We start from the raw sequence: 19,711 nt of genomic DNA on the forward strand, positions 1-19,711 counted from the left end.
TCTTTTTTCCATAAATTTGAGTTGACAACTTTATTGCATATTAAATTCTCAAATATAGTTGGGCTATTTCTGAATTTTCTATTCTGTGTCATTGGCCTATATGTGTTTTCATATGTGTATACCATATTCTTTTAGTGATGCTATACATTATAAAGAGAGACCAAATAAAATGTAAGGTATAATTTTAGGTGTTAATATGATTCTAAAGATACCATCTCATGCCAGTTAGAATGGCGATCATTAAAAAATCTGGAATCAACAGATGCTGGAAAGGATGTGGAGAAACAGGAATGCTTTTACACTTTTGTGTAGAGTGCAAATTAGTTCAACCATTGTGGAAGACAGTGTGGCAATTCCTCAAAGGTCTGGAAATAGAAATTCCATTTGATCCAGCAATCCCATTAGTGGGTATGTACTCAAAGGATTATAAATTATTCTATTATAAAGACATATGCACATGTATGTTCATTGTGGCACTGTTGAAAATAGCAAAGACCTGGAACCAACCCAAACGCCCATCAATGTGGCATATATACACCATGGAATACTATGCAGCCATAAAAAACGACAAGTTCATGTCCTTTGTAGAGACATGGAAGCATCTGGAAACCATCAGTCTCAACAAACTGACACAAGAACAGAAAATCAAACACCACATGTTCTCACTCATAGGTGGGTGTTGAACAATGAGAACACATGTACACAGGGAGGGAAACATCATACACTGGGGTCTGTTGGGGAGTTAGGGGAGGAACAGCAGGGGGCAGGGAAGTTGGGGAGGGATAATATGGGGAGAAATGCCATATATAGGTGATGGGGGTATAGAGGCAGCAAACCACCTTGCCATGTATATACCTATGCAACAATCCTGTATGAGCTGCACATGTACCCCAGAACCTAAAATACAATAAAAAACAAAACAAAACAAAACAAAAGATCTGGGATGAACTCTTTCCTGTCCTTACAATGAGAATAATGCTCAAGAAATTGAAAATTTATGTTTTCTTAAAATGACCTGAAAGCTGATGTTGAAGGGCAAATCACTTACCCAATGTCTGGAGAGAAACAATTATCTTCAGGGAGAAAAAAACACTCAGGTATTTTCTTGCTTAGTGCCAACCCAAATGGATACCATAATAGCCAGTAAGAAAATCTCCAGCCCTGTGCTGATCAGAGCAAGAGAAAAAAAATTTGGCAAGATGAAAATTAAAGAAAAGCTATGGAACCTGTCTAAAGTATTCTTAAGGAATAGCGAAGGGGTATTAAACATATTAGTAAAAGGAGGTAGTGGATTTTATTTAAAAAATTAAATACTTTCATATTTATTCTCAAAAGTAAAGATTCATCATTGACCTGGTTAAACCATTATCCTCCAACTTTCTTGACAACATCAAGTATGAGAAACAAAACGAAGACTAAGATAGCTAAACAATAGTCAACATTTTAATTTTGTGCATTAGAGATTATTATAGGATGTTGATTTCTTGGAAAATAATATGCAGGATATCTGCTGTACATAAAGTCACTATCAAATGTCAGGAGCAAAAGGTCTGGTATCTGGAGGTCAAATAAGAGAACCAGTGAATTAGTAGCATGAAAACAATGCTTAGCTTAAGCCCCCATTATCTGGCTCTTTCCATACATTCTGTCAAGGTAGCAATACTCTATGCATTGCCTGACCCCATATCATAGTGGAACAATAGTAATTGTCATATAACATAATAAGTTTAACTAATATTAATTGCATACTTAATATATCAAGCACTCTTCTAAGTGTTACATCTACTTTCTCACTTATCTTCAAATTATCTTATGAGGTGAGTACTATTATTAGCCCCATTTTTCTTATAAAGAAACTGAAAATGAGGTAGGAAAAATATTTTATCAATTATTACTCTATGTCTTAAATGCAGTCAGCCTTTGGTATCTGTGGGTTCTGCATCCATAGATTCAACCAACCGCACGTTAAAAAAAAATATTTGGAAAAAATTGGGCCTACATTGAACAGGTATAGACTTTCAAAATGTGATATTATTTTTTAAACAACACTGCATAACAGCTATTTACATAGCATTTAATTGTCTTAGGCATTATACATAATCTAGCAATGTTTTAAAGTATGACAGAAAATGTGCATAGATTATATGTAGATAATATGCCATTTTATATAATGGATTTGAGCTTCCTTGGATTTTAGTATCCTAAGGGGCCCTGGAACCAATCCCCCACAGATACTGAGGATGCCTATATTACATTCTTTTGTCACATACAAAGAAAGATGCTTTAAATTGACAGTTGGAGACTAATTACAAATGTTTTGAAGAATATTGTGCGGTCCATAGTGTGACAGGAGGGAAGTCTGACAACCAGCTGCCATTGACTCCACAGGGGGCATCTTCTATACACCAAGGTCAGATCCTCATTCTTTTATGTCAGAAATCAATTCACCCAGGGACAATCAGATGCTCAGTGATAATTCACTCTAGGCTGATTAATAATGTTTATTTATAGTCATTCCAGTTCACATATTTACAGGGCGGGATGTGTGCTCTAAATGTACTCACTATACATAATGGGCAGGAATTGTAAATAATGTGGTTATGTTTACAATGTAGGACTTAATATCCAGATGTTCAAGCCATGTGGAAGGTCACAGTTTCAGTAATAGAAGTCAAAATCAGAGTTGTTGGGTCAGATTGAGTGGGGGAAACAGATTACATGAGACCTAGAAAGGGCAGTAGTCTTCACTCAGTACTATAGCTGGCAGGTTACTCTTGATCCTACAGCAAGGACTGCCTATCATCTTATTTAGGTAGCCATAGTAAGTGACTGGATAAGAACTATTTGGTTGGTGCACAAGTAATGGCAAAACTGCAATTACTTGTTTACCAACCTACTATCTTGCTTTATTTCTTTAATTAAAGCAGAGATTTCTGTGTGAAGAGGATTGTCCTGTAAGTCCACTTTATCTTGCAAACCTTCAGAGTTAAGGCAGATTATTTTGCATTCTCCTCAGATTTCTAGCTTCTACTTTATGTTATTCTTAGGAGGCACAAGCAAAAATGCATCGTCTGATCAATAACAGTAATAATAATATCTCCTGTTAGAGTGAAAGAATAGACATTAGAAACTCTAAAAGGTGGGAGGAATAACAGGACTAAAAAATTACCTATTGTGTACAATGTTCATTATTCAGTAAAAGCCCAGATTTCACCACTATGCAATATATCCATGCAACAAAACTGCACCTGTAACCCCAAAGTCTATTTTTTAAAAAATATTCTGCCAGTTCTTTTCTTATATGGGTCAGATTGTAAATTTTCAAAGTTTGTCTCTTCTCTGAACTTGCACTCAATTTCTAATATATAGAAATTGTTAGCACTTTGCTCTTAGATCGTATTAAAAAGTGTTTATAATAAAATTATTAATGATCATGGATGTATGAGAAAATGTTTGATTAGAGATTTAGAGCTATCAAAAAGAGCATGGGCCAGATGCACTCTAAGCTTTCTTTGGGTTCGATATTTTAAGATTTTAGATTTTAGGTCTTAATTGTTTTCTTTATGGTCTCGTCTATATAGTGGAAGCTATATCTTCCACTTTTATGCACAGGTTACCAAATGTAGGACCAAATAAGATGTTTGGTCTTCTCCTCTGTTTTCCGCACCTATTATTGACCAGATAATTCAATCAGGAGAAACAAAATACCTCTGTTTCCAGCTGAGCTATTTTTTTTTTTTTTTATTACTTTGGTCCCACAGACCTAAAACAAATCTTCCCCGGTTCCTATCGGCTGTTTTGCTTTCTTTGTATTTGCTTCATTACATTCTTGAATTGATTTCTTTTGTCTGTTGGGTACATTCAGCTCTGATCTTTTTATTCCTCACAAATACTTAAGTGTGTGACAACTATAAAAGGAAGAAGATAATTTATAACTATTTTCTATGTTTCACAGTTTTCCACCAGTGATTCTCTCACAGCATCAAACAATCCAATAATTCACTTTGACTTCTAGGTTAGTATTGATAGCCTTCATAAAAATGGTGGTCTTTCTGAAGGTCTCTTGTTTCAGCTGAATAGTGAATCATGACTCAGTTTTCACTGCTCATTTGACTTCTGTTGAACACAAGGAAGTGGTGAATGTCTTCTATTTTCTTTAAGCTGAAGGTCAAACTCTAACAAAGACAATATATGTTCAGACTCTGAGTCAAACATGTCACCCATGCTAGCCCAATGTTTCATCTTTAACATAAAAATATTATACAGTGAAGACTTAAATTTTCCTTATGATTTCATCAGAAATGGTCAGGAATTAACCCAAATATCAACATTTCAGCAAGTTTTTTATAAGTACTAAATATTAATTCATTGTACTAATACAGTAACTGGTATTCTACTAGCGAGCTCAGTATTATTTAAAGTTAAGATTAAGGGCTTTGGTGACAAATCACTTGAGTTTAAATATTTGCTCTGCCTCTTACTGGTTTTGAATTTTGAGTAGCTTTCTTAAATTGTCTCAGTGTATTTATTTCAAAAAAAAAATCTATCTGATGAAATGATGGCAGTCATCTTTTGAGAATGACTTGAAATGAAGAGAATACTCATTGTTTATCACTTGATTATTTGAGCATAGTTCATGTTCTAAGTGGAATAAACGGTGTGAATAGAAGTGACGTTTTGATGTGGGATTTGTAAATATGTATCATGCTTAAAAAAAAAACCTACCTCACTAGTTTAACTGATATAAGGCATATAAAATATTTAGAATAGTTTCTAACACTTGCTAAGTACACAATAAAAGTTAGCTATTAAGTTGTGTACTGAAAAACATGCCAAATATGTGTGATGGTTAATATTGAGTGTCAATTTGATTGGATTAAAGGATCCAAAGTATTGTTTCTGGGTGTGTCTGTGAGGGTGTTGCCAAAGGAGATTAACATTTGAGTCAGTGGACTGGGAAAGGCAGATTCATCCTCAATCTGGGAGGTCACAATCTAATCAGTTCCTAGTGTGGCCAGAATAAAAGCAGGAAGAATGTGGAAGGACTAAACTGGCTTAGTCTTCCAGCCTACATCTTTCTTCCATGCTGGATGCTTTCTGCCTCTAACATCGGACTCCAAATTCTTCAGCTTTGGGATTCTTAGATCTTTTTTTTTTTTAAATTTTTTATTGGATTTTAGGTTTTGGGGTACATGAGCAGAGCATGCAAGACAGTTGCGTAGGTACACACATGGCAGTGTGCTTTGCTTTCCTTCTCCCCTTCACCCACATTTGGCATTTCTCCCTGGGGAGATTCTTAGATCTTTAGCCACAAACTGAAGGCTGCACTGTTGGCTTCCCTACTTTTGAGGTTTTGGAACTTAGACTGGCTTCCTTGCTCCTCAGCTTTCAGATAGCCTACTGTGGGACCTCACCTTGTGATTGTGTGAGTCAATAATTCCTAATAAACTCCCTTTTATATATACATCTATTAGTTCCGTCACTCTAGAGAACCCTGACTAAAACTGTGCATGAGAAATCAAAAGTTCCTTTGAACATGATTCCACTGTCCAGAATTAAGAGTCTACAGAGGGAAGATAAGCTTGCTTGAATCAATACATGACGCATCAACTTGGTCAGCAGTCTTAGCTTATTATTACCGCTACCCTATCTTACTCAGAAGGTTGCATTTTTTCCTCCTTCCTCTCAAAGGAACTGTAATTAATGTGGATTTTATTCAAATTTAGTCAGGAAGACAAAGCAGCTTAAACTTCCCAATTAGCTAGTATTCCTCCCTTAGTCACACCTATCAAGTCTTTAATATTGATTCTCTTTTCTATGAACAGTCCTCCATCACCCTCTCTCTCTGTAATATTCTAGACCAGAAGAACTAAGTTTTTGTTTTTAGTTTACAGACCTGCTCAGAAAATCAAAACGCCTTCAATTAGTTAGCTTCTTTCTTTTCTTCCACAAGTTTGACTTATAACTGCCTCAGTTTAGAAAGTTGCATTACAACAATGAAACAAGTGATGTGGAAGAAACACATAAAGGGCTGCATGACTTCAGAGGTGGAATAGTTTATTTTTGTCTGGCAATGTCATGGGAGGGTTCATGGAATAAATTACATATGTATAGTAGAAGACTAACGCAGCAAGCCTGACTCTTCAAATTCTTCATATGCCAAAGAAAGGTCTGACCTTTAACTGGATCTAGAAGATAAGCCCTTAGAATATCTTCTCTTTGTTTATCTGGGGCTTTGGGCCAAGCCAAATTATTAGCCAGGATTATGGTAATAATGTAATGGATATTGAAGACATTGGACCATACAGTATCATATCAGTTTGAAATCTGGAAAGGTTGAATGTACATAAGTCAGCCATATGGGCACACCATGCCTACATGCACCCTCTCTCCCACCCCTGCATTAAAAAACTGGACTGTCCATTGAACCCTTTTCCTTTGCTGATTTTATGATATGCCCATTCATTGTAATAAACCATAAACATGAGTAAAAATGCTTTTCTGAGTTCTGTGAGTTTGTCTAGAGAATTGCTAAACCTGAGGGTGTTCTTGGGGAACACTAAGAACAATATTTCTTTTGCAATTTCAATTAAATTTTGAGAATTTAATACACTTTTGGAAATGTGGAAATGAGTAGGCAGAGGATGGAGATAGAAAAGAACAGGAACACAGGTTGATTGAGATATAAGAAACTAGAAGAATGCTGTAAAAAAGAGAAACACTACACCATATAATGGGATCAATGAACAGTTCAGCCAAACATTGGATTAAATATGCTTTAAAAACAAGTCTATTACCTCAAGAAGCTTAGACAGTGGTGAAGAAATAAGATTCAACTTCCCCTAGTGGGATCTGGTGGCGGTGGAAGGAGAGGGGAGTGAAGCTGGCGCCGGGGCCAGGAGCGGGTGGGGTTGGGGGAGGGAGGCGGCGGGGCAGGGGCTCGGGATCCGCATCGGTATCGGTCAGCCATGGACGACAAGGCGTTCACCAAGGAGCTGGACCAGTGGGTCAAGCAGCTGAACGAGTGTAAGCAGCTGAACAAGAACCAAGGGCAGACGCTGTGTGAGAAAGTGCGTTATCCACAATGCATTACGATATTGAGAGGAAATCACGAAAGCCGACAAATTACTCAAGTATATGGCTTTTATGATGAATGTCTGTGAAAGTATGGAAATGCTAATGTTTGGAAATATTTTACAGATCTCTTTGATTATCTTCCACTTACAGCTTTAGTAGATAGGCAGATATTCTGCCTCCATGGTGGCCTCCCTCCATCCACAGACAAACTGGATCATATAAGAACCCTGGATCGTTCACAGGAAGTTCCACATGAGGGCCCAATGTGTGATCTGTTATGGTCAGATCCAGATGATCGTGGTGGATGGGGTATTTCACCACGTAGTGCTGGCTACACGCTCGGACAAGACATTTCTGAAACCTTTAACCATGCCAATGGTCTCACACTGGTTTCTCGTGCCCACCAGCTTGTAATGGAGGGATACAATTGGTGTCATGTTCGGAATGTGGTTACCATTTTCAGTGCACCCAATTACTGTTATCGTTTTGGGAACCAGGCTGCTATCATGGAATTAGATGACACTTTAAAATATTCCTTCCTTCAGTTTGACCCAGCACTCCGTCGTGGCGAGCCTCATGTTACGCGGCGCACCCCAGACTACTTCCTATAAATTTCTCCTGGGAAACCTGCCTTTGTATGTGGAAGTACACCTGGCTTTTTAAATAAATGTATTTAAAAACAAAAAGCAACAGTAATCTATGTGTTTCTGTAACAAATTGGGATCTGTCTTGGCATTAAACCACATCATGGACCAAATGTGCCATACTAATGAGCATGTAGCACAATGTGAGACTGAAATTTAGTACACTATGTTCTAGATAGGTCAGTCTAACAGTTTGCCTGCTGTACTTATAGTAACCACTAACTGCTTCATCTCCTTTTGGGCTTATTTGGAAATTTTAGTTACAGTGTTTAACTGGCATGGATTAATAGAGTTGGAATTTTATTTTTTAAAAAACTTCACAAACTAACTTCCACTAATCCATTACCCTTTATTTTATTGAACTATATAGTTAACTGAAGAAAAGGTTCTCCTTGGGAGTATGTTGTCATAACATTTAAAGAGATTTCCCTTCATTTAAACTAAATTACTGTTTTATGTTGATCTGCATATTTCTGTATATTTATCATGACAGTGCTTACATCCTATTTGTTGTACTCAGCAAGTAAACTTTTCATTTTAAACAAACAAAAAAGATTCAACTAAATGAGTAAATCAAGAGTAATATGAGACAGAGGGTAAACACCAAGTTGTCTGGGCTAAATGAGTTTGGGAGGAGGGACTGTTGTGTGAAACAATATAATCGGAAAGAACTCTAAGTCTCCAGTGGCCTAGATCTATGCAGATGGGCTATAGGCAATATTCTTGAGAACAGTGTTCCCAACCCCTACTTTAACGTGTAACAAAAATGAATTATGCCGTTACTAATTCAAGTGAATAAAATGCACAAAAATGTCTTTAGTCACTATTTTCTCTGATATCACTATTTTCATTTAAAAGGTTAATTTATAAAATAAATCAATTTTCATCATTAGTGCACTCTGCATTTGCAAATTTGTCTACTTACTAACATATATTGGCAACCCCAAAGTTGATACTCACAGTACTTTCATGGTTATTTGCAGACATGTGCAGAGCAATAAAAAATGTGTGTCACCCAATGAACACAGTCCCATGTGAAGTTGAACCTGGTGGTGAAACCAACCCACATGTCCATCAATCAATGAATGAAAAAATAAACTGAATGAACAATAAACAAATATATATATGTCAAAACGTATATATATATATGTGATGGAATACTACTAAGCCATAAAAAGGAATGAATTAATGGTATTCACAGCAAGCTGGATGAGATTGAAGACTATTATTCTGAGTAAAGTAACTCAGGAATCATTGTATACTCCCACTTATAAGTGGGAGCTAAGCTATGAGGATGCAAAAGCATAAGTATACCACAATAGATTTTGGGGACTCGGGGAAAGGATGGGAATGGGATGAGGGATGAAAGACTACAAATTGGATGTAATTTATACAGCTCATGTAATGGATGCACCAAAATCTCACAAATCACTGCTAAGGATCTTACTCATGTAACCAAATACCAGTCGTTCCCCCAGTAACCTATGGAAATAAAAAATTAAAAAATAAAAAGTAAAGACAATTGGAATAATAGGAAAAAATATTAAGTAAGTCATCTTTAAACAGAAACCACATAATACAAAATAAGTATTTATCAGTTGACAAAAATGTTATTTCTAGAGCCTCACATGTATCTAACTCTGTATTTACATGGAAACAATGCTTCAGTATTGGCTAATTGTGTTTGTGGTGACTTTGTAAAGCATCACTACTGTGAATAACAAGAAATTACAATAGTTAAAATATTGTCTTGCAGAAGATCTTAAAGTAAACATAGGGACTATATTGCATCTTAACCAATATCATTTATTTTGTTATACTATATCTAAATACAGGAATATGAAAATGGTCTTTTACAAATAACTAAACATTTTTGCATTACAATTTATTAAAATATACTTAAAGAAAATTTAGTTGTAACTTGAAGGCAACAAGGAAATTAGAAAAAACATCTCTGTCCATGAAGAAATTATCTACAGAGACTAGTTGTGGCAAATTAAACAAGATGAGTAAGTCACAAGGTAATTCTGAACCGCAAAGGCTCAGAATTGTCTTGGTGTCTAGACAAGCAGAAATGTTAGACATATAGAATTTTCAGAGGGGATATAAGAATATTAATCTTGGATATGTGGATACAGAGGTTTCTTTATACTAAAGGGTTGATGTAATATTACTCATACATAAATGATGCTTTAGAAAAATTAATTAATTGTAATCCTTTCAACAACAATGTTGAATAACCAAAGTTAAATTTATTAATCCTATTGCAGTGGAAGGAAATCACCTTTATTTTTTTCTTAGTAGTGTGAAACAGAAGGGAAACACCAAAGAAAATCATTTGTAAGATATCAGATCCTGGGCTTTGAATTTTAAGCAAAGTTTTGCAAGACAAAGAATTGGTTGAAATTATAGTTTTACATAATTGCTTTAGATTTCTTGCCATAGTAATTAAGAGTCTTGAAGCAATCCTTGATAGCAACCAATTTGTCCTATTAAATAAGCTATTTTAAGTTGGTTCACAGTCTTATCTTTTAGAAGCAAGCACTTACTGAAGCAAGTAGCTAAGTTGACTTTGCTTATTCTCAGTATTAGTTAACCTAATAAAAGGAAAGTATCCCCATTCCTAATATTGTCCAACATAGAGACAGGAAATTATGTTGGCTTCAGTTTTCGAATTGTACAGTTAGTGAGGGTAAACTTTGAATTTAAGTTAAGATTTTTTTTCCAAAATAATGCTTAAACAATTAAACATTTTTCCTAAAGACTAAGTATTACAATAATTTTCTGAATTCTAGAACAGTTTTCACATTTGTTTCTGCATTATTCAATAATTTTGTGGTAAATGATGTTCTCAAAACTCACTCTATTTAACCATCTGGACAAGTAATGTGGGTATAAAAAAAGAACACATGTCCAATATAAATATTTGGTCAAGAAACATATACTCAGCATTTCCTGAAACAAATAAAATTATAAAATATAATGAATATGCAAGTGACAAGAAGGAGTAAGGATCACTTGTCCCACTGGATATTTCAATGACTATTAGATGTTATTTCAAGGTTATTTTTCAGTCTGAGAAATGGAACTGAATTAAGTAAATAAATATTCACTCTCCAAAATGCTTTTTTCAAGTGTTAGCCTATTGTTCTGTGATTTTCTGCCAAGTTATTCATGCTTTTATATGTAATGCTCACAGAAAAAAATTCTTGTATGCATTCTTTTTATAAAAAAGCTTTTAACTGCCACTTGGAAAACTCCTGATGTTTATGTACAGAATAGTAATCACTAGTCTTATTGTACCTGCAAGTTTGTAACTCGCTTCAGAGTTTTCTGCTGATGTTGTAGATAACAAGACCATCTCTTGAGAACTTTATAACTTGTTTTAAAATCCTAAGATCAGATTTAGAACCCAAACATTTACTTCATATAAATGTATTTGTTTCCCTAAATGTGAGGATTAAAATGCTGTATGGATACATAAAAGTTAAATCATCTAAGTATTTAAACAACTGTACTAAAAGAAAAAAGAGAAGTTTCTAATGTAAATTATAGATACCATATTTCAGTAGCTTGAAAAGAGAGGACTTACATTTTTTGTCCCTCAAGATGGCAGATTGAAAGCACTGTTATCATGGCTGTCCCACTTGGAGAGACAAAATAATGTGTAAGGGCTCATGTTGAGAACTTGTTTTTCAAGAAGCAATGCAGGAATTTAACAGAAAAACTGAAAGAAACCACAGTTCTTTTGAAAAAAGCGGAGGGCTGTAGCTTACACTGTGAGCCAAGTGGAAAACTGTAAGTCCCCAGAGAATAAGAGGAGGAGAAACTGCCTCTGGAATATACACTCCCACTGGGGAACATGGCAATCCAGGCCACTGGGGAAGGCCTTAACCCTACCCAGCACTGGAAGGGCTTTAGTGAGCAGAAGGGAGTGTATCAGTAGTAACAACATTGGGTCCTGCTTTGCAGGCACTCCCAGACTCAGGTGAGAATGGAAGGTAGCCAGCCATTCCGGATCCTACCTCACAGGGGTCCTCACAGAAGATAGCCAGCTAACTCAGGAGGCAGCCACAGGCTGAGAGAAGCTTACAACTGAGATGTGTGATATAATCTCAATCAGGGACAAACTCACTTAGCCAGAACCAAGGGATCAGTGAAAAGTATGTTGTAGCCACAGGCATAGGAGCTAGATGCCCTGGTTTGTGTGGGGACCAGGAAGGCCATGGTCTAAAAGCCACAGGTTTTCTTGGGGTAAAGGAATATGGCCTGTGGCAGCATTGAGTTCTGGGCACAGACTGCCTTGGAACCTAGCTAGCTGTTGCTAGTGGAACACTGTGTGTGTGAGACCTGACTTGCCAAGTGCATGGGAGTTGGGTGGATTTTATTGCCACCTGCTACTCTCCACTTCTCACGGGGACTTTTCTGTGCATCAGGGGCAGTTGCACTCCTTCCTGGAACATTACCCCTGTGGCTAGAAGACTGCCCTTTGATTCCCACTGTGGCTGCTGCTTGTACCAGCACATGGGCATCCAGAGCATGGACTTGACTGGCATAGTCCCCTGCTAGCTTTGCCCCTTCACCCATTGTGGTAGCTTACTTAACATAAAGGGCAGAAACTTTTGGGGGATCTATGGCCCTGCCCATTGCCTGTGACAGCAGAGTACTTCCCTGAGGCAGAATAAGACAATACAAATCCTATGCTGGGGCGATTTTGCCTGGAGGCCAGCTGAAACATTCCATTGCTGCATCCACAGGCACAATAATGCAATGCCCAGGAAGGAGAAAACTTGTGTGTGACCTCAGCTATCATCATTGCCGGCATCATGCTGGCTAGCCAGGAGGTCCAGGGTCTGTCCACATGACAAGTTCTTAACGACTACAACTGGCATTTGATAAAGTCTACATACTAAGGCTATTCATACCCAAAGAATCTCACAGAGTCTGTGTCCCTCCCTTGCCACTCACATCAAAGCTGGTGCTGGTACCTGCTGCTGGGAGCCTTGAGAACAGGACACATACATCCTCAAAAGTCAACAAAGTAAATGTGGTGTGGGGTGTTGGGGTGTAAATAAATATGTATATACATAATGTATATATCTATAATGTATATATGTGTAAAATATACAATGTATACATATTATATACATATGCCTGTTATATATGCATTTTATATATATACACACACACATATATATGGAATACTACTCAGCTGTAAGAAAGAAGAAAATGAAGTCTTTTTAAAGTCTTTTGCAGCAACTTGACTGTAGCTGGAGGGCATTATTTTAAATGAAGTAATTCAGGAATGGAAACCCAAATACTGTATATTCTTACTTTCTCACTTATATGTGGGAGCTAAACTGTGGGTACACAAAGGCATACAGAGTAGTATAATGGACACTGGAGACTCAGAAGGGGGAGAGTGGGAGGGAGATGAAGGGTAAGAAACTACGTGTTGGGTACAATGCACACTACTCAGGTGACTAGTGCAGCAAAATCTCAGACTTCACCACTATACAATTTATCCATGTAACCAGTAATCACATATACCCCTAAAGCTATAAAAGTAAGAAATGAGTAATTACAAAGATAGTTACTTTTAAAATTCTTTAAAATATATTTGTCAATAATTTTGCAGTTTCAAATCATGGAAACGTAATTTCAAAATGAGAATTGTTTTGCTCTCATCTCTGGAAAGAGTAGGACGTCATTAGAAGCCATGGACTAGTCAATACATAGATTTGATGCTGTGAGGACTCACACTCCACCCTCAGCTTTGTAATTATCTTCGTATTAACTTCACTTTATTGCCTACAAACAGTGAGCAGTTTCATCTACAAAGTGGGAAATACAATTATCAAGAGCACGTGAGCTTCATACTTCTCAATTTCTACTACCACAAACTCTCTTTATTTCCAATCAGAAAAAAAATATGGTTCAGATTGATAGCATTTAATCTTCCCATGATCAGAGTTAGAATCATATAATACATTTGCAGCTCTCACTGGAGAAATACAGTTGTAAGTGGGAGGAGGACAATATGGGGAGAAGAGACAAATGCTAGCTCAAATAGATCAGAGACGTTGTTTTTAAAAATCTCCTCTGACAAACACAATAACACTATATCAGTTACATAATGTTGGTTACAACAACAGAAAAGTTGACTCAAACTGTTAAAGAATGTAGATACAAAGATAGAGATACCACATACATGGGAAGCCTAGAGGTGTATTTGACATGATTCAACAACTCAATAATATCCCCAATAGCTCAGTTGCTTTATGTCTCTTTGCCTTGACTGCAATATCAACTTTAGCAAAGTGGGCTGTGCTTGTGATTGTAAGATGATTACCACAAGCTCCTGGACATGGCTATCTTTGTCCAAGTACTTTTTCCCAAAGTCCTAATACTCACACTTACTGAAATATCTTAGACTCATGTCTATCCCGTAGCCACACTTGGCCAGGGCACTGAAATACTCTGTTTATGTACTCCTCTACTTTTGGAGGTGGGAATGGACACAAATGGATGAGGGCTACTGAGAAGCAGGAAGTGCAGAAATGCTTGCTAGATATAACCTAGACTACCTACTATACATTGATTTCTGTGTCATTATTTTTAAGTTTTCTTATTGCAATGTTATTTAAATTGAAGTTAATACAATTTAAATAAAGCCAATTTTGTTAGAGCTTATATATATAATTCATTCCTCCCTTCAGGGAAGCTAAACAATAATAAAAGACTGGTTGTTGATCACCAGTTTGGTATTTTAATGGAAAGTTTTATGGTTGAGTTAGAAATCACAGTTTACATTTGAGACTAAATTATTCCTATTCCCTCTTTCCCATTCTATATGTTTGTAAAAGAATAATTTGGTATACCTCTGGAGAAAGAATGAAAGAAATAAGACCATATCTCTAGAAAGAATATAGCTCACTTTATCCATTTCACTAAAGAGATCAGGACAGCCAGCCTGCCTTAAATGCTTGCAGCAAGTACAAGAGGAGCCAGAAAGAGACAGAATGTTCTTTGAAAGTGACTTACAGCATAGTGACTTGTTCATACATGTTCATTTGCTCTTCTCCCTTAGGGAATACTTCGAGAGAATGAAGAGAATGGCAAAATCTCTTTTCCTTTACTCCCCTGCATGAAATGAAGCAGAAAATTTGTGGGTTCAACCTTTTGATCAAGAGACAATAATTGTGTACCTACTTTTTAAAATAACACATTTCATATCAGGTAAGAGATCACCATATATATATACATATATAATAACATACATAATTATATATGTGCATTTGTAGATATAATTGTATATACAATAAAATTACGTGTGTGTGTGTACTTGTGTCTTTTATTCTCTGTAAGTTGTGTGTGTCTACATGTTTCTTAAAATTATACTCATGCAGTGACAAGGGAAATGGATGGGCGAGAGAAAGAAAGATCGATGGTCGAGCTCACTGAAGTGGGGCCTTTGCTGGAGTCAGAGTAGGAAGAAGGGAAATAGGTAGAAACGGATTTGTCAACCAGTTTATTTGTTGTATTGATTATGTGATGATGAAAGTGTGAACATTTTTTTTAAGCACAGTTATTCCTAAGGCTCGGGAGTTTATTGATCCACTTGAGAGTGAAAACTTTAGCTAACAGACTGTTAGCTACTCTACTTGTTTTTGTGTTAGTTTTGTTTTGTTGTTTGTCTTTCTTGGAGGTAATCCACCAATATGACCCATTTTTATGTGCAATGGGATTTTGGTGTTTAGTAAGGAAATAAACAGAATAAAATGTTTACCCAAGTTCTGAAATACAACTTAACTCCATACTAAGCAGTCACTGTGTTAGGACTGATCCATGAGAGTTTATGAAAGCAGTTATTATTAAAATAAAACAGTGAAATTTCCTAATCTTACTATGTATTACACTATTTCATATTAAAGATTTCTAACAGAAATGAGAATGCAAGAACCCCCTGTCAAAAGTCCTCAGGGCACTGTGTGGCCCTTCTAGGTTTTGCCACTTGCCTAGTTTAAGTGTTAAAGCCAAACAAATTGCAAAGACGTGACTCACAAAACTGTCTGGGTTCTTTAAGTGTAGAAGGTCAGTCTACATATACTTGCCTATAGTCAGTGTAAAGGGGCCAGGCTATAGACAAGTTGAGCTACATTAAAGCCAAACTTAAAATGGAACAGAAGCTCTGTGGCAGATATGATGATTATTATGTGAAGACATTTATCAAACAGCATTGCTATTTCTCCATCTTTTCCCTTAACCTCACCATGCTCCTTTCTGGATTCCAAGTGAGACTTTTCTGACTAAGAATAGCATTTCTCTTGTCCTTACTATATAGCCAGGCAGTATTTCACTGGTCTATCCAGTCACTAGTTTTATTCTTAGTGGTAAACCTCACAAGGTCTGTCATAAAACCTGAGTCTTCATTAACCAGGTACTCCTTTCTCAGGGAACTGATGGATGTATAAGATTTGACTTGTTTCAAATATTTCAATGCAGAGTACACCACATCTCAAGCTTGCTGATGTCAACCCAAAGATAAAAGTGCAATTTACATTGTAGGAAAAAGAATATTAGTTGTTCCAATTTTATTATTTTCTTTAATAAGTGAAAAGGAAAATATGATTTTTGGAGTTTGATTTCTATCAAGATTCTATATCACATCATTTAGTTAAACAAATTCAAGGACCCCCCCGTCTAATTATTTTTATGACTTTAGTTATTTTATTTTAGTAAATTACTATATACTAATAACACTAATTTTTACATGTATTTTGAGATTATAAATCTCATTTCTTGATCATCACTATAAATCTGGTTACCTTTATATTAAGAAGAGTAGGTGTGTCAATTCAGCATCATGCAGTTATATTTGGAGTATCATCAAATATTAATAGTTGTGTAGGAGTCTAATCTTAAAATAGAATTGGAAATGAACTCAGGCAGGAAAGTTAGTATCTACTCCCTCCTCTCTGATCACTGCTCAAATTCATTAATAGAGGATGCCATTGAATGGTTATACATTTGCATAATGACGTTGTGTTTCTTTCATCTCCAGTTGGCGGTATTAGAATGGGTGTGTCAAACCAAAGTATTCTTAAATTTAGGGTCCATTTGTAGAACTTGGTAAATCTAGCTAACTAGACAGGTTGGCTGTGTGTTTGGCAGTCTGGTACACCGATGGCTCCCAGTGATCACATCTTTTGACATTCACAACCTATGAATTCACCTTCCCCTGGATCTAGGCTTGGCCTGTGACTTGTTTGAACTATTAGGATATGGAGAGAGTAATACTGTCCCAATTCTCTGCCTAAGACAAAAGACAACCTGGAAGCTTCTACCTTTGCACTATGGGAGCCCTGAACCACCATGAAAAAAATCTGAATATTCTACTGGAGATACAATTTGGAGAGAGACTCCATGGGAAAGAAAGGTCCTAAGACCACCATGGAGCCAAGAAGATGTTGCCATTCAAGACAGCCAGTGCATCTCACCCTCTAAATTCATCTATCAGCTAAAATGTGGCCTCGTGAAAAACCACTGGCACAGAGAGCTGAAGACATCAAATGCAAATGAAATGGTTGTCACTGGAAAGACACGGTGTTTCTGGGGTTGGAGAGAGTAGTTATTTATAACAGATAGGAATGGTGAAAACTGACTATTTCCCACCCCATCCCCATCCCCAGCCTTAGCCATGCAGTATGTAGATTTAGATTTTGCGGTTTGACCTGGGCAACCAGAGTCTGGGGTTTATCTAGTACTTGGAATATGAAATGATGAGACAAGTGGCCAAAACAGCATCAGGATTCTTACTGAATAAAGTGTGGTTATTACTTATGGAATTATCTATCCTAATAAGATCCCCTCTTGTAGCACATTTCATGAAGTAGTTGCTACTAAGCCTTGAGAAAGAAAAAATTATCGGCGCACAGGGTATTGTTAGTTCTTAAAACCTTTGTGAGAGTCAGTACTCCCTGCATTGCCAAAACTTTCAGTCACTCTCTGACTTCATCTTGAAAGGGACATTGCCTTTTAAGTTTCCTTAAAAATTCTGCCTCCCAGTAGTCCCAATTTTAAATTGCTGCGCCTCGTGTTTATGCAAGGAAGGTAATTATATGGGTATGTCTTTGTGTGCACATGCAAGCATGTGTGTACATTCGGCCACAATACTTTGCAGATGCTAAAATGATTTTACAATGTGCTCTTTGGCTGTTTTTTTGTCCAATCATTCAGGTAAATTTTACTATTTTAATTCAAAATGAGCAGATTTTGCTAAGAATATTAAGGCTTTTTCTGGGGAAGCTGTGTTTAAAAAATATCTGTACATATATCAAATACAAATACTGATTCTCATAGTAAGTGTAAAACTAACATTATATAAAATAACATATAACATTAATGCTGTACATGTGAGAAAAACTTACTTTGAAAATACCTTAAAAATATTTCATGTTTATTACATTGTCAAATTAAAAGCATGATTTTTAAAATGTATAATATATGAAAATCACCTAAGATAATTCTTGAAAATAGGTTACATTAACTCATGTATCTAAGTTCTAATGACTAACATGTACCACTACAGAATTTTATTTAAATGTATGTTTCAAAGCTATTTACTGGCAACTTAGTAAGTGAATCAGTAAGAAGAATGAAAATATGATATGAATAAATTATATTTACTATCATCAGAATTCTTGTGACACTTTAGTAAGAAATCCAATTGCTATAAAATGCTAAATTTCTACTCATGATTATGTTTGCACCTCCTGCAACTGTGACTTCAGTGATATGTTTTCACTATATCATAAAACTTGAACTGGTTGTGGCTTTCAATAGATGTCTTCTATTTTACAAAATTACAAATAATTATTAGGTAATATTTATTAAATATATCTACCTTGTATGGATAGTTGCTTATATAGATTTTCAGCAACAGTATTTTTAATCTATAAATATTAGTAACTATATTAACCCTTCATTAACATGAATATACCACAGAATTGTTTTACGATTCTTAAGAAATAAAACTTCAGTAGTAATTTGTTACCTGTGAATTTGTTATAACATAATGTCAAACCACTTATACTGGAAATATGTAGGTATTTTTAAAATTTACAGGTAGTTATTTAGTAATCTGAGATCATATGTTAATTTTGTATTCATCTCTTATTATTTATTAAATATTTATTTGATGCAAAATGTTACTATTAGTATTTATGTTATTAAGAATTGGTTTTATTATGGGATGTTGAGGATGGTTGAAGGAGCAATGTTCTGATAGGAAACATCACCCTCAAGTTAGGCAGATGGAGTAAAATTAACTAAAGTTTTATTTAGGGAAACCACAGAATACAATGCAGACCTAGTTTTGCCAATAGTGGAAGCACTTACAACAATTTGGGATGTGGCCAAGAGTAATTTTCAGGATCCAGAGAGGACAACTGTATGGGAATGGCCTCCTGTCGGGAGCAGAAGCTTGATATAGCAGATCAGCAGGGAAGGAATTTTGAAAATAAATACTCCATCCCCACTCCCTGACTAGTGTCCATCTCCTGAAAGTGACTCTTCATATTTTAACTAAGGTCAGGAGGGAATAGCAATTTGTCTGTCAGGGCACAGAGGATTATAAAGAAGGGTGCAGGGTGGATGTGGAAAGCAAAAGAAAATATCCAGTATATATTAGCAGCAATAATTTTGGAGAACCACTGTTTTAATAAACAGGATGTTTCATATAATAATTCAAACATGTCATTAATGTTTTCATATATTGCATTGCTTTGCAAGGTTGACTTCATTGTAGTAGTTAAACATTTTTCTCTCTAAAAGTTGAATACTGGTTCCATAGCATCTTGATACTTTCTAATTAAAGAGCTATACTAAATCTTACAACTATTTTAAAGGAGTTTCTCTAAATTTTCAAGGTCACTTTATATAGATTTTATATATTGAGCAAATTAAAACTGTGTACTTCAGAGGTAAGT

General features: G+C 35.9%; 1 non-coding gene and 1 pseudogene across 1 annotated transcript; both read left to right on the top strand.

The window, feature by feature from the left end:
• Nucleotides 1-4,548: 4,548 nt before the first annotated feature.
• Nucleotides 4,549-4,617, top strand: LOC118146613 (small nucleolar RNA SNORD2). Its single transcript, XR_004732460.1, has one exon. It is a non-coding gene; the product is annotated as a small nucleolar RNA SNORD2 (small nucleolar RNA).
• A 2,351-nt stretch (nucleotides 4,618-6,968) lies between these two features.
• Nucleotides 6,969-7,930, top strand: LOC100399127 (serine/threonine-protein phosphatase 2A catalytic subunit beta isoform pseudogene; annotated as a pseudogene).
• The last annotated feature ends 11,781 nt before the right edge of the window (nucleotides 7,931-19,711 follow it).

This window comes from Callithrix jacchus, chromosome 12, assembly GCF_049354715.1.
Source record: "Callithrix jacchus isolate 240 chromosome 12, calJac240_pri, whole genome shotgun sequence".
NCBI lineage: Eukaryota > Metazoa > Chordata > Mammalia > Primates > Cebidae > Callithrix > Callithrix jacchus.